This window comes from Suricata suricatta, chromosome 7, assembly GCF_006229205.1.
Source record: "Suricata suricatta isolate VVHF042 chromosome 7, meerkat_22Aug2017_6uvM2_HiC, whole genome shotgun sequence".
Lineage (NCBI taxonomy): Eukaryota > Metazoa > Chordata > Mammalia > Carnivora > Herpestidae > Suricata > Suricata suricatta.
The window spans coordinates 23,237,409-23,252,902 of NC_043706.1; the positions used below are offsets into that span (position 1 = coordinate 23,237,409).

A 15,494-nucleotide genomic window follows, 5' to 3' on the forward strand; every position below is an offset into this window, starting at 1 on the left:
ATGTTTGCATTTAAAAGTAAGCACAGTTTTGAAGGATATGGAAAACAGTGAAAGGTGCAAGGGATAGTGAGCTAGTACAATGCAAAGGAGTAAGGAAATGGGACCAGCTGATGTGTGAAGCAGACAAGTTTTTAGATTAAACAGATAGAAACCTGCATCTTTAAATCATGCTATTTCACCAGAGAGGTGGTCTTTTGTTTTCTCCTTTGAAATTCCGGTACAGTTAACATACACTGTAGTATTAGTCCCAGGTGCGCAATACAGTGATTCAACACTTGGACACATCGCCCAGTGCTGGTCATGACAGACACACTCCTTAATCCCCATCACCTTTTTCACAAATCCTCCCATCCACGTCCCCTCTGGTAACCATCAGTTTGTTGTCAATTAATTAAGAGTCGGTTTCTTGATTTATTTCACTCTCTTCCCCTCCCGGCTTTGTTGTTTTGTCTCTTAAATTCCACATATGAGTGAAACCATATGGTGTTTGTCTTTTGCTGACTGACTTATTTTGCTTAGCATAATACACTCTAGCTCTAATCATGTTGTTGCAATGGCAAGATTTCATGGTCATGGCTAGGTAATATTCCAGTGTGTGTGTGTGTGTGTGTGTGTGTGTATGTGTGTAAACATACACATCTATATCCATTCATCTACTGATTGGCACTTAGGGGACTTCTAAAATTTGGCCTACTGTAAATAATGCTTCTATAAACACTGGGGTGCATGTATTCCTTTGAATTAGTGCTTCTGTATGTTTTGGGTAGGTAGATAGTATGTGGTTACTGGATCATAGGGTTGTTCTATTTTTCAGAAACCTCCATACTGTTTCCCACAGTGGCCGCATCAGTTTGCTTTCCCACCAATAGTGTAAGAGGGATTCTCCAAATCCTCACCAACATCTGTTCATTTTTCTCCAGTTAAGCAGTGGTTTTCTCCACAGTGGTTGAGAAAGGAACTGTTAAGAATTTAGCCCCATGTTAAAGGATGTAGGATAGCCATGGACAAAATTATTATGACTACACTTGTCAGAAAAGATCTGGATTTTCTCTTTCAAACTGTATTAACTTCTTGACTTTTCCAACTGGTGTAAAAGGCATGTCAAATTTTTACCTGCTCCAAAACTGGGCACCTGACACTCCCTGGACCTCCACCTACTCCAGTGGCAGTGTCCCCTCTCCAAGTTCTCAGCCTGGTCACCAATTCCTCTTTGGTTGGTACCATCCTCAGCTCTTTTCTTCCACACCACTTCCAGTCTTTCCAGAATTCAAGCACCTCTCAACGTTCCCATGGCCATCATCCATGTCCATGGTACCATCTGCCTTCCTGGTCCGAACCTTGACACCTTTCAGGTTACCAAGCTTAAGCCCTCTGATGGCGCCCCCTTACTCCTCTCCTGACACCAAGCTCTTGGCTCCACCCACATTCACGCATTTTCTCACTCAGGGCCTTTGCACTTGCTGTTGCCTCTGCCTGTAAAGTCGCTTCCTTGAATATCTGACAGTTAACTCCCTCACTTCCTTCAGGTCTTTACTCAAAAGTCACCTTCTCAATGAATTTAATACCCCAGCTAGGTTCCCAAAAATTTAAGCCGTATCTCAACACTTCATATCCCCCCCTTTATTTTTCCTCCTTAGCATTTATCACAACCTGAAACACTACATATTCTATTTCATAACATTGTTTGTGGCTTATGTGCTCTACAGAAAGCAAGAATTTTTGTTTCACTGCTTTTCCCTAATGCTCTTTGGATATCTCTTTGTGAGCACAAAGGATGTGTGCTCAGCAAGTATGTGAGATTCCTACAACCTGTTTGAAAAATGTGGTTCATATTGCAGTACTTTTAATCTGTCAGAAATTAAATTGTAACTCTCTTCTTCTAACTTCCTAAAGTAAGAAGTGGCTAGGCCCAACCTGTCCTTCTTAGCAACAAATGGACAGTGAGCATAACAGCTATGTCTCGAGGAGCCAAGATGGCGGAGAAGGGAGCTCTGTAAACTTTGTCTGCCCCATCTATTGAACTGAGAAGGACATTCCTCTCATCTGCAAGAGTGGAAGGAGAAAATACAGACTCCAGAAAGAAGACAACCTCAAAGATGCCTGAGTGAGTGTGTGCGAACTGGGGAGATTGGAAAATGGGCCAGCCCGAGAAGGGCAGGGGAGGAGGGAGCCCCAGTCCAACACAGGAAAAGCATGAAGCCCCTGAGAGACAAAGGGAAGAGAAAGAGAAACTGAATATGTTGATAGTACTGTCTCTAGAGAAGAGATAAAGAACGTTTAACCCTGCTCGGAGAGAAAAACTCTCACTCCATATATAACTGCTGGGCAGCGTGAATCCCAAACCTGGGTGGCACAAGGAAAAAACAGCCCCCACCCCTATGTGATCCCTGCAGGGAGTTGGTGGCGGTGGCAGGCAGTGGCGGCATGGTGGCGGGAGGGTGCACCTTGTTACCGGCAGCACCCGGAGACTCAGGCAGCAGCAGCTCGAATACTGGCCTGTGCCAAGAGAAATTGCTTCCTCCCCCTAAATGACCATGGCTGGGAGTTGGCAGCTGGGCTGCCTCGGTGGGGGCATGCACTTCGCCTCCTGCAGCGCACCTTGCCTCCAGCAGCAGCAGTGCAAATCCCTGCCAGAGCCAGGAGAAAATGCTCCCTCCCCCTATGAGATCCCTGCTAAGAAGCTGGCCACCAAAGCAAGTACATCTCATCTGTGGTAGCATAGAAGTGCATGGACTAGGATTTTGAAGCGAGGCAAGCCTGGAAAATACAGCTTGGATCAGCCGCAGCACAAGGAGATTGGACTAATAAGAGTGTCCAGCAGTGCTTAGTTCTAGCAGAGCTTGGGGAACCACCATTCTACTCTCTGCAACCACCAAGGCAGGGCCTCTGAGAACAGCTCCCAAGACCTAGTACACCAAACCATGCCTATCCGCTAGGGGGAGCTGCTGCTTTTTGTTGCACTTATTTATTATTTTTCTTACCATTTTTACTCTTTAATTTTTTTAAACTTTTACTCTTTATTTTCATTTTTCCTTTCTCCCTCTTTTTTTTCCCTCTTGCCATCCAGATATATTCTCCCTTATCTCATCCTTATCTCTCCCCTTGACTGGTTATACACTTTTAGACTGTCCATTGTCCTTTGTTGTCTCTGCCCCCACCCTTTTTTCTTCTCTTCTTTTCTTTTCTTTTCTTTTCTTTCCTCTCCCTTTTCGTTTCTTCCTCTCCCCCTTTTATTTGTTAGTTTGTTGGATTTGTCTGTGCGTTTGTGTGCTTTTGTTCCCTCTGTGTCTGTTTTCCTTTTCAGGGCTACCCCAAGAAACAAGCCAAAGTACACATGACAGAGAGTCCCAAATATCTCTGAGTAGGGAAATAAAATAAAGGCACAACAAAAGAAACTAAGAGACACGATTAAAAGAATATTTCCTGAAAAGACAGGCCCTGGAGAGTCAATAAGCATCCTTTAGCAGAGCAATACTAACAGGTGCACAGTGCACAACGAGCTTTTTAAACTAACAAGAGACAGAAAACTAGCCAAAATGACAAAACGAAAGAACTCTCCCCTGAAGAACCTCCAGGAAGAAGTCACAGCCACAGAACTGCTCAAAACAGACCTAAACAACATAACTGAACAAGAATTTAAAACAAATGTCATAATTAATCACTGGGCTTGAAAAAAGCATCAGAGAAGCCACTGATACAATGACTAGGAACTTTCAAAATAGGTGTGACGAGTTAAAAAAGGCTATAAGTGAGGTGAATAATAAAATGGAGGTGGCCACCTCAAGGATTGAAGAGGCAGAGAGAAGAATAGGTGAATTAGAAGACACAATTATAACAAAAGAAGAAGCCAGAAAAAAAAAAAAAAAGAGAGAAACTGATCCAGGAGCAGGAAAGGAGAATTCGAGACCTGTATGATACAATCAAATGGAACAACATCTGTATCTGAATTCCTAAAGAGGAAGAAAGAGAGAGAGGTCCTGAAGGGTACTAGACCAAATTATAACTGAGAATTTCCCAAATCTGGGAAAAGAAATAGACATTCAAATTCAAGAGGCACAAAGAACCCCTTTAAGATGTAATTTGTTTTTTTTTAAATATTTTTTAATGTTTTATTTATTTTTGATACAGAGAGAGACAGAGCATGAGAGGGGGAGGGGCAGAGAGAGAAGGAGACACAGAATCTGAAGCAGGCTCCAGGCTCTGAGCTAGCCGTCAGCACAGAGTCCGACGCAGGGCTCGAACTCACGAACGTGAGATCTGACCAGAGCCGAAGCCAGAGGCTTAACTGACTGAGCCACCCAGGGGCCCCTAAGATGTAATCTGAATCGACCTCTGGCATGACTTATCATAGTGAAACTGGCAAAATATAAAGATGGAGAATTCTGAAAGCAGCTGGGGATAAAAGGGCCCTCACATACAAAGGGAAACCTATCAGAGTGGTTACAGACCTATCTAATCAAACTCCGCAGGCCAGGAAGGAATGGCAGGAAATCTTCAATGTGATACAGAGAAAAAAAATATGCAGCCAAGAATCCTTTATCCAGCAAGCCTGTCATTCAAAATAGAAAGAGAGATAAAGGTGTTCCCCAATAAACAAAAATTGAGAGAATTAATCACCACCTAACCAGTCCTACAAGAAATCCTAAGAGGGACTCTATGAGGGAAATGTTGCAAAGAATACAAGGTACCAGAGACACCATTACAAACATGAATTCTAAGGAGAACTCAATGAATCAAAACCCACATTTTTCAATAATAACACTGAATGTAATAATGGACAGAATGCTCCAACCAAATGACACAGGGCAGCAGAATATATAAAAAACCAAAATCCATCTATTTGCTGTCTATAAGAGACTCATTTTAGACCTGAAGACACCTTCAGATTGAAAGTAAAGGGATGGAGAAATATCTATCATGCAACTGGAAGACAAAAGAAAGCCGGAGTAGCCATACTTATATCAGACAAACTGGACTTTAAAGTAAGGCAGTAACAAGAGATGAAGAAGGACATTATATAATAATTACAGGCTCTCTCCATCAGGAAGACCTAACAATTATAAACATTTATGTGCCAAATTTGGGAGCGCCCAAATACATAAATGTAAACTGGTGCAGCCTCTCTGGAAAACAGTATGGAGGTTCCTCAAAAAACTATCGAACTCCCCTATGACCCAGCAATAGCACTGCTAGGAATTTATCCAAGGGATACAGAAGTACAAACGCATAGGGGCACACGTACACCAATGTTCATAGCAGCACTGTCAACAGTAGCCAAATCATGGAAAGATCCTAAATGTCCATCACCTGATGAATGGATCAAGAAGATGTGGTATATATATACCATGGAGTATCACATGGCAATGAGAAAGAATGAAATCTAGCCATTTGTAGCAAAGTGGATGTACCTTGAGGGTGTCATGCTAAGCGAAATAAGTCAGGTGGAGAAAGACAGATACCATATGTTTGCACCTATAGGTCTAACAGGAGAAACGTAATGAAGGGCCATGGGGAGGGGAAGGGGGAGAGAGAGTTGGGGAGAGGGAGGGACGCAATACCTGAGAGACTACTGAATACTGAAAATGAACTGTGGGTTGAAGGGGGAGGGGGAAGGGAGGTGGTGGTAATGGAGGAGAGCACTTGTGAGGAAGAGCACTGGGTGTTATCTGGAAACCAATTTGACAATAAACTATTAACAAAATTAATAAATAAAAGCTGTATGTCTCAACAGGAGACATTCCAATACTGAACTTCTCTGTGATAAAAGTTGGCTAATTTTGCACAGTGAGAGCTGGACTTTTCTAATTGCAGGTGGGGACTCTCATTAGTATGTTATAAAATCAATTCCATTGGTTACCTTTTATAAAATGAACCAGAACAGGACAGAGAATATTACAAACAGTAAGGTTAATGTTCTTTGAAACTTTACATTTTATATACTTACATATGTGTATAATAGATTGTGATATAAAATGTATCTCTAACTGCAAGTTGTGGTCAAGAAAACTTCTGAGAATAAGGATCCATCAATAACTTTCAGAAGGGTTTGTGACTTCTCTGCCCTAGAGGGGAAAAATTCTGAGTGTGCTATGTGCGATTTTCTAGATGGAGAGTCTGCTGCCTGTTAGAAGATTCCAGATGGGATCCATAGCATAAGTAAGTTAAAAATGACTGAGAAAAGAAGATATTAACAAAGAAAAGGGTTAGATATTGGGCTTTCCCTGGTACTTTCTTGAGAATCCATCATGGATTAATTTATGTAAACCATCCTTCAATTTATGTATATAGTCAATCTAAAAATCCATGAAATAATTATATTCGTTTATTTAATCCTAAACTGGCCTTGTCTGGAGACAGACTAGGTATAGAATTCCAATGCTTGGTAAGTAAGTTCACATTTACCCTAATCCATGTTACTTTATGAATGGAACCAGATCTGGTCAAATTCCATCCTTAGCCTTGACCTGTGGTTATCAGGGGCCTCATTAGACTTTCCTTCTCCTTAATCTTAGCTCACTTTTAACATAAGAGACGAAAAGAGGACTGGACAAACATAATTCAGTGCGGGTGCTTCAGACATACCTCCCTGCTACAAACACCCTGAAGGGAAGCCGATTTGAGAGGGTGGTAACTAACCTTTGGAACAGTCTTCCCTGTACTGCCACCTAGAGGCCAGAACTTACCTTTTCCGTAGATACACACTAAACGGAAAAAGCTTTCACTTCCCAGTCCTGGAACTTTTCTACCCTCATCAGAGGGTAGAGATCATGACCTGTGCTGAAGTCAGACGCTGAACCAACTGAGACATTCAGGCACCCCTCTAGTAACACTTCTAAATTTTTTTAAACGTTTATTCATTTTTGAGAGACAGAGACACAGCGTGAGCAAGGGAGAGGCAGCGAGAGAGAGGGAGACAACAGAATCTGAAGAAATTCCAGGGTCTGAGCTGTCAGCACAGAGCCCAATGTGGGGCTCAAACCCACAAACCACAAGATCATGACCTGAGCTGAAGTCAAATGCTTCGCCGATTGTGAGACCCTCCAGGCGCCTCAATTCTCTCTAGTGACACTTCTAAAATGAGAACACATGTACAGGGCTCCCAGCTGAATAAGACCATGTTATCTCTTCAATGGAAATGATTCATTAGGGGCCTACAGGGTACACAAAGTTCTTTGCAATGGGAAGAACTTTCAAATTAAATCTGTGAGATTTGGTGGTAAATACATAATGAAATATCAAGTTGTATAAAACCACATAAATAGGATGACGTGAGTTAGGGATGCTGAGTTTTTAAGGAAACTGGCATAACAAGGAAACACATCTTGCAGAAGACAAGCTCTGAGCTACACCTGCAGGATGGCTGTCCCTTAGAATAAATAAGAGTCCAAGTTACAATTCCAGTGAGGAGAACCAGAAATTAATCTGTTCAAATGTGTATCACGGGTCTTATGTGCTGGGTTAAAACACCCGGGCTGCGGAGAAGGGTAAGGTAGAGCTCTTCTCTTCAGTGGCCTACTGGAAGAGACCAGATGTACACAGTCAGCTACAACCGAGGGAGACACTGCAGGGGACATACTGAGAACAGAAACACCGTGCCCTGAGAATCAGGGAAACACTCCCAGAAGACGCCCATCTGTGCTGAGTTTTTAAAAAAATAAAAGTGGGAGGACACTTCCAAGGAGAAGAAACCAGATGTGCAAAAGCACAGAGGTGAGCATCAAGCAGGGGGTTCTGAGAAGTGCACACTGCTCTGTTCTGCACCCGTATATGCTATGAGTAAACAGGCCTGCGGCTGGCTCAGGGGACAAACCTATGCCAGGCAAAGGAGGCTAGACTTTACTTTGTAAGCAAAGGTGTTCTTTGCCTTTAGAAAAATTCCTCTGGAAGGAATATAGATATTAGAAGAAAGGCTGGAGGCAGAGAGTCAATACAATAATCAAGAAGGACTTGAAGCAAGAAAGTAGTCAAGCTGATTAGAGACATGATTCAAAGGATACTTTAGAGCTATCTTTGGTTCAACACAGGGACAGGGGGAGCTAATGTGAACGGACCTGCCCTGGTGACAAGTGCTTTGGTTGCTCTGATGCTGGAAGTCTGGATTCAGATTCAGGGTCTGTCACATATCAGCCAGCTCGAGAAGTCATATTATCCTTTGTTAACCTCTCTGAGGTCAGGCGTGCTCCTTTTACAGAGGAATCTAAAAGTTCCCATCCTCAGGGCTGGTATAAAGTTTGAATGTGGTAATGCTTTTAAAGTATGAAGTGGTACCTGACATACAGTTAGTTGCTCAGTAATGGTTATCTACAATTACTGTCAGAAGGTATGTTGGAGGAACACAGGGGGAGCCTTGCTGTGCCAAATGCAAGAATGAACTCAAAGACTAATGAGGGGGTGGGGAAGATGTCAAAAGATCAAAGAACCCACGAGAAAGTTCCTGCTGGCTGAAAACTGGACAACTCAAACAAAAAAGAATGACTGTGTCAGAATCATAAGGCAGAAATCCAAAGCCACAATGATGCAAAAAACTTAAGCCTGCACTTATCATCAATGAAGCTCACTTTTACATCAAATCTAAACTTGGAAAAAAGTTCAGGTAAATAACTGAACTTCTAGGAAGAACTGTAGTTCACTCCAGTTGGTGAGAGAGAAAGCTCTTCTTTACAAAATAATTCTACCTACTAAACAGAGAAGAAACAGAATTAGAAAGTCACTATACTCCAGTACCCACTGAAGATTCAGCAGGGCCCATCAATGGATGTCAAATTCACAGGCTGAAAAACTGATGGAAACAGGATGTCTGCCTCGTGCCAAGAACGCTCCTGCCAGGTTATGGACTAAGAGCAGAGGGGAATGCATCCCTTTCTCAATGGAGAGACCACTAGCTAAGCCATCAAGGTCGGCACGCACCAGCGGGGTAACCGGTCACTGGGGGCCTGATAACAGGATGTCACGGCACAGAGCAGCTAGCCTTTAACCCAGACTTCCAATTTACAGGAAATACAAGAGGTAGAGAACTGAGTTACAAAACACCAACAGCAAACAATCAGATAAATCCAGGAGATAAGACATTCAACAAGAAACTGGCCCAGGCATCTCAAAAAGTCAGAGTGAAAGCAAGTAAGTAAGAATAAGGGCGGTTGTTTTAGAAAAGGGTATAAAATAGCACACCGTGTTCATTAGTACCCCTATAACCACAGCTTGAGTCTAACATTTCAGTCACTGGCAGGTGGTCTGAGCATCCTCTGCCCTGGTATCAGACCGTTCTCTAAATGTGACTGTTAGTCTCTGACGGTTAAACATCAAGAATGATGGCTATGTGGATCTACTGAAACAAGGCTGAGAGAGCCTGAATACATGCAGAGCCACATTCCCAGGCTGTCAATATCAATACTGGCCCCTGGGCCAGTGGATGCAAAGTGTCAAGAAAGGCAAAGTTAAATGGGGATTACCTTCTTCTGGTTGGGCCTGGGGGTGGCGGGTGTTTCTACTTTCCCAAAGACCCCAGTTAGTGAGAGACAACCCCCAGGCTCTGGCTTCCCATACCCACAAGGCAGAAGGAAGTGCCAGGAATCTTGCAGGACAGTGAAGACAAGGCAGAGGCCCCCTCCTCACCACAGGAAGAATTCAACCCTTCCAAGGGCAAGAGACTGCAATACAGTGAAGTGCTCACACTTCGAAGAAAAACCTCCAGCTACATCAATAATGATAGCGAATAATCATCATGCACTTTATGTATCTATGTCCATGGATTAAGTCCTGAATCACCTCACTGACGTCCTACAATCCTGCTATATCTGTTTCACAGATGAGGAAACTAAGTACCAAGAAGTTGGGTGACTTGCCTAACATTACACTTAGCAATGGAGCTCATGAGTGCTGGGTCCAGATTACCTTCTCACAAACATGAGGTCCTCTGGCTTCGAAAGTGAACCACGAGTCACCTGTAAAACTATGCCCACCCACCCAAGTAAGTGATACCTCATCACCCACGGAGTTATCTCCTCCCAAATGGAATGTCAGCCTTTCGTCTGAGTCAGTGAGGGGACAGTGCTAGCCAGCACTAGCCCGAACTTAGTAAAAGCCTTAAGATTAAGTCACAAAATCTAGTCAGTCAGTCTTTACTAGCCAATGATCCTAGTACACAACTGATCTTCACGAGACACTGTGACAATGCTCAATACCTGTTATTTTTCCCTGGTAATCAAAAGCTTCTTTGTTTTCAATCAGCAAGATTTTCTAGTTGTTAAGAACTCTCTATTGCTTGATAATGTATATTACTCATTTTTTAAAATAACATTTGAACTCCTGATAGTTTTTTATTATGTTTCAAAATTATGTATATCCCTCCCACACCTCTCTCCCAAATGGAGAACTATTTACCCCATTTACCAGTCAGGATTTCATCAACATAGCTAAATTCCAGTGCGCAATTTTCACAACCTAATTGCTTTCAATGATCAAATGACATATTTCTATTTCCTGATCTACAATGTCATCACAAAATTGATTATATTCATTGTTCTTACTGAACACCATTATAAATCGAGAGCCACGGCAGAAATTTTATAAGGAAAGGAATATAAGGAACTCCATGAATACTTCTAAAATGGAAACTTACAGAACCAAAGCAATTACGGTTTTAAGTGGTCCCAAGACCAATTAATGGGAAAATGAAACCACATTGAGTTTCCTATCATAGCCTTCACTAAAATGCACACTTTTCTGGTTAATTGGCAAAAGGACACCAAACTAACATTTTAAATAAAATATCACATATAATAGCCATTATGAGGGGTATTAAACGCTACATCTCTTCAACTACACCTCAACTGGAATTAGGACAGAGATTTCTCTATTGAAACCTAGCTATATCACTAGTGCCTAGCATAAAGACACTCATAATTATCTGCTAAATTAATCACAATAATGGCATTAGACTTACAGAATCATTGTAAGGGTTCAATAAGCTAATACAAAAAAAAGGTAAAAGTTATCATTATATGAACTACTTGTAAGGCCTTTTCACTAATAATATTCCTTTTACCCACACAATCTTATCAAGTAGGTTGAACTTGTATTATTTCACCAATTTATTCATGAGAATACGGGTTCCAGAACTAAATGATGGACCTGAAGTCACCCAGTTGGACTAGCCTGTTTTGTTTCTGCCTCTCAAGCCCTATGTATCCCCTTTCCCTGCCTTTAAATTTTTTTTTAATTTATTTTTATTTCTTTTAAATTATCTTTATTTATTTTGAGAGAGAGAGAGAGACGGACAGACAGACAGACAGAGACAGAGTGGCAGTGGGGGAGGGGCAGAGAGAGAGGGAGAGAGAATCCAAAGCAGACTCCAGGCTTCAGCGCCATGACATGGGGCTCGAACTTACTTTTTCTGTGAGATCATGACCTGAGCCTAAGTCAGACGCTCAACCAACTGAGCCACCCAGGTGCCCCCAAAATTTTACTTTTAAAAAATGAGAAAGAGAGAGGAGAGAGGAGGCAGGAGAGAGGAGGCAGGAGAGAGAGGAGAGAGAGAGAGAAAGCATGTGGGAGTGGGGGGAGGGCAGACAGAGAGGGAGAGAGAGAATCTCAAGTAGGTGCTATGCAGGGCTTGACCCCATAAACCACGAAATCATGACCTGAGCTGAAATCAAGAGTGGTATGCTTAACCGACTGTGCTACCCAGGTCCCCCTAAAGATTTTATTTTTAAGTAATTTCTACACCCAACTTGGGACTTGAACTCACAACCCTCAACTGAGCCTGCTAGGCATCCTGCCCCTTCCCTGCTTTTGTTTTCTCCTGAGCTCTCAGCACCCTCACAGCATGTTCCTCATCCTGATCCTGTCGGGGTCTGCATGAGGACAGAGAGTTCATCTGTTTTGTTTCTTGCTGTATACTTTGGACTTTTAAATGTTTGGTATATAGAAAATGCAAAAATCATAGGAATTGCCTGATTAAATTTGGCGGGAGGAACTTTGTTTCAGCACAACCAGGTTTACCATTTGGGGAAAATTTTATATTAAAAATAAAAAATAGAGAGAGGAGCCAAGATGGCGGAGAGCTCTGTAAACTCCATCTGCCCCATCTGTTGAACTGAGAAGGACATTACTCTCATCTGCAAGAGCGGAAGGAGAAAATATGGACTCCAGAAAGAAGACAACCTCAAAGATACCTGAGTGAGTGCAAACTGGGAAGATTGGAAAATGGGCCAGCCCGAGATGGGCAGGGGAGGTGGGAGCCCCAGCCCAACATGGGGCAAGCGCGCAGAGCTGGAGAGACAAAGGGAAGAGACAGAGAGACTGAACACACTCATAGTACTATCTCTGGGGAAGAGATAAAGAACAGTTTAACCGTGCTTGGAGAGAGAAACTCTCACTCCATATATAACTGCTGGGTAGCCCAAATCCCAAAACCAGGTGGTGCAAGGGAAAGCACAGCTTCCAGCCCTGGGCCATCTCAGTGGGGAGTCAGCGGCCACAGCAGCGGCGGGCGCTCACTTCGGCCTCAGTTTTGGGAGTAGGAGCACGCACCTCATTTCCACGGCGCATCTTGCCCCCAGCACTGGCTGTGTGAATCCTGAATCCCGGGTGCCAACAGGGAAAAGGTAGCCCGCACCCCTGCGCAATCCCAGCAGGGAGTTGGTGACGGTGGAGGCCTGGGCATGCGTTTAGGCTGTAGGAGCTCCCAGCTCATTTCCGGCAACGCCTGGTGCCTCAGGCAGCAGCTGCGCAAATCCCAGCCGGCGCCACGATAAACTCATCCCTACCCCAACACGATCGCAATCCCGGCTGGGGGCTGGGAATCCGCAGTTGTGTCTTTGATACTTCACCTCCTGCTGCGCACCTTGCCTCAGGCAGGGGCAGCTAAAATCCCTGCCTAAGCCAAGACAAACTGATCCCTCCCCCTAAGAAGCCGGCCACCAAAGCAAGTACATCTCAACTGTGGTAGCATAAAAGTGCATGGACTAGAACTTTGAACAGAGGCAGGCCTGGAAAATACAACTTGGCTCAACTGCGGCACAAAGAGATCGAACTCATTAGAGTGGCCTACAGTGCATAGTTTCAGCAGAGCTCGGTGGGCCGCCATTATACTCTCTGCAGACACCAAGGCGGAGCCTCTGAGAGCAGCCTCCAAGACCTACTACACCAAACCATGCCTATCCACGAGGGGCAGCTGCTTTTTTATTTTTTCCTTTGTTTTGTATTTACTTTTTATTATTATTACCTTTTTTATTAAATTTTCTTTAAAATTTTTACTCCTTATTTTCCTTTCTCCTTTCTCCCGTTTATTACCTTCTTGCAATCCAGATATATTCTCCTGTATCTCATCCTTACCTCTCCCCTCAACTGGTCATACACTTTTAGACTGACTATTGTCCTTTATTGTCTCTGACCCCTTTACCTTTTTTTTCTTCTTTTCTTTTCATCTCTTCCTCTCCATTTTCTTTCTTTTCTTTCCCCTTTTTAATGTGTTTGTTTGTTTGTTTTATTTGTGTGTGCGTCTGTGTGCTTCTGTTCCCTCTGTATTTGTCTGTTTTCCTTCTTAGGGCTACACAAAGAAACAGGCCAAAGTGTGCATGACGGTGAGTCCCAAATATTGCTGAGTAGGGAAATAAAATATTCAAAGGCACAACAAGAGAAACTGAGAGACACCATTAAAAGAATATTCCTGAAACGACAGGCCCTGGACAGTCAATAAGCCTCTGTTAATACAGCAATATTAACAGGTGCACAGTGCACAACGAGCTTTTTAAAGCTGACAAGAGACAGAAAACTAGCAAAAATGACAAAATGAAGGAACTCTCCCCTGAAAAACCTCCAGGAAGAATTCACAGCCACAGAACTGCTCAAGGCAGATCTAGACAACATACCGGATAAAGAATTTAAAAAACTAGTCATAAAATTAATCGCTGGGGTAGAAAAAAGCATCAAAGAATCAACTGAGACAATGAATAGGCACTTTGAAAATACGTGTGATGAGTTAAAAAAGGCTATAAATGAGGTGAATAACAAAATGGAGGCAGCCACCTCAAGAACGGACGAGGCAGAGAGAAGAATAGGTGAATTAGAAGATATAGTTATAGCAAAAGAGGAAGCTGAAAAAAAGAGAGAGAAATTGATCCAGGAGCAGGAAAGGAGAATTCGAGACCGGAGTGATACAGTCAAAAGGAACAACATCCGTATCAGGAATTCCTGAGAAGGAAGACAGAGAGAAAGGTCCTGAAGGGATACTAGACCAAATTATAACTGAGAATTTCCCAAATCTGGGAAAAGAAATAGACATTCAAATTCAAGAGGCACAAAGAACCCCCTTTAAGACGGAATTTGAATGGACCTTCGGCATGACATATCATAGTGAAACCGGCAATATATAAAGATAAAGAGAGAATTCTGAAAGCAGCTAGGGAGAAAAGGGCCCTAACATACAAAGGGAAACCTATCAGAGAGGTTACAGACCTATGTAATGAAACTTAGCAGGCCAGGAAGGAATGGCAGGGAATCTTCAATGTGATGAACAGAAAAAATATGCATCCAAGAATCCTTTAGCCAGCAATTTCCTACTCGACACATCCCCAAAGGCAAGGGAAATGAAAGCAAAAATGAATTCTTGGGACCTCATCAAGATAAAAAGCTTCTGCACTGCAAAGGAAACAATCAAGAAAACTAATAGACAACCAACAGAATGGGAAAAGATAGTGGCAAATGACATATCAGATAAAGGGCTACTATCTAAAATCTACAAGGAACTCCTCAAACTTCACACCCACAAAAACAATAACCCAGTGAAGAAATGGGCAGAAGACCTAAACAGACATTTCTCCAAAGAGGACATCCAGATGGCCTACAGGCACATGAAACGATGCTCAACATCAGGGAAACACAAACCAAAACCACACTGAGATACCATCTCATGCTGGTCCAAGTGGCTAAAATGAACAAATCAAGAGTCTACAGATGCTGGCGAGGGTGTGGAGAGACGGGCACCCTCCTACACTGTTGGTGGCAATGTAAACTGGTGCAGCCACTCTGGAAAACAGTGTGGAGGTTCCTCAAAAAACTATCCATAGAACTCCCTTATGACCCAGCAATGGCCCTGCTAGGGATTTACCCAAGAGATACAGAAATGCTGATGCATCGGAGCACATGTACCCCAATGTTCATAGCAGCAATGTCAACAATAGCCAAAACATGGAACAAGCCTAAATGTCCATCACCTGATGACTGGATCAAGAAGATGTGGTATATATACACAATGGAGTACTACATGGCAATGAGAAAGAATGAAATATGGCCATTTGTAGGAAAGTGGATGGACCTGGAGGGTGTCATGCTAAGTGAAATAAGTCAGGCAGGGAAGGACAGATACCATATGTTTGCACTCATAGGTCTAAAAGGAAAACTGGAGAAACCTAATGGAGGACCAGGGGGAGGGGAAGAGGGAAAGACAGTTGGGAAAGAGAGAGGGATGCAAAACTTGAGAGACTACTGAATAC

At 42.9% G+C, this 15,494-nt stretch overlaps 1 protein-coding gene across 3 annotated transcripts in view; it reads right to left on the minus strand.

Moving 5' to 3' along the window:
• Positions 1–15,494, minus strand: part of CDYL (chromodomain Y like) — a 244,528-nt gene that overhangs the window by 115,712 nt on the left and 113,322 nt on the right. The window lies entirely within an intron of this gene.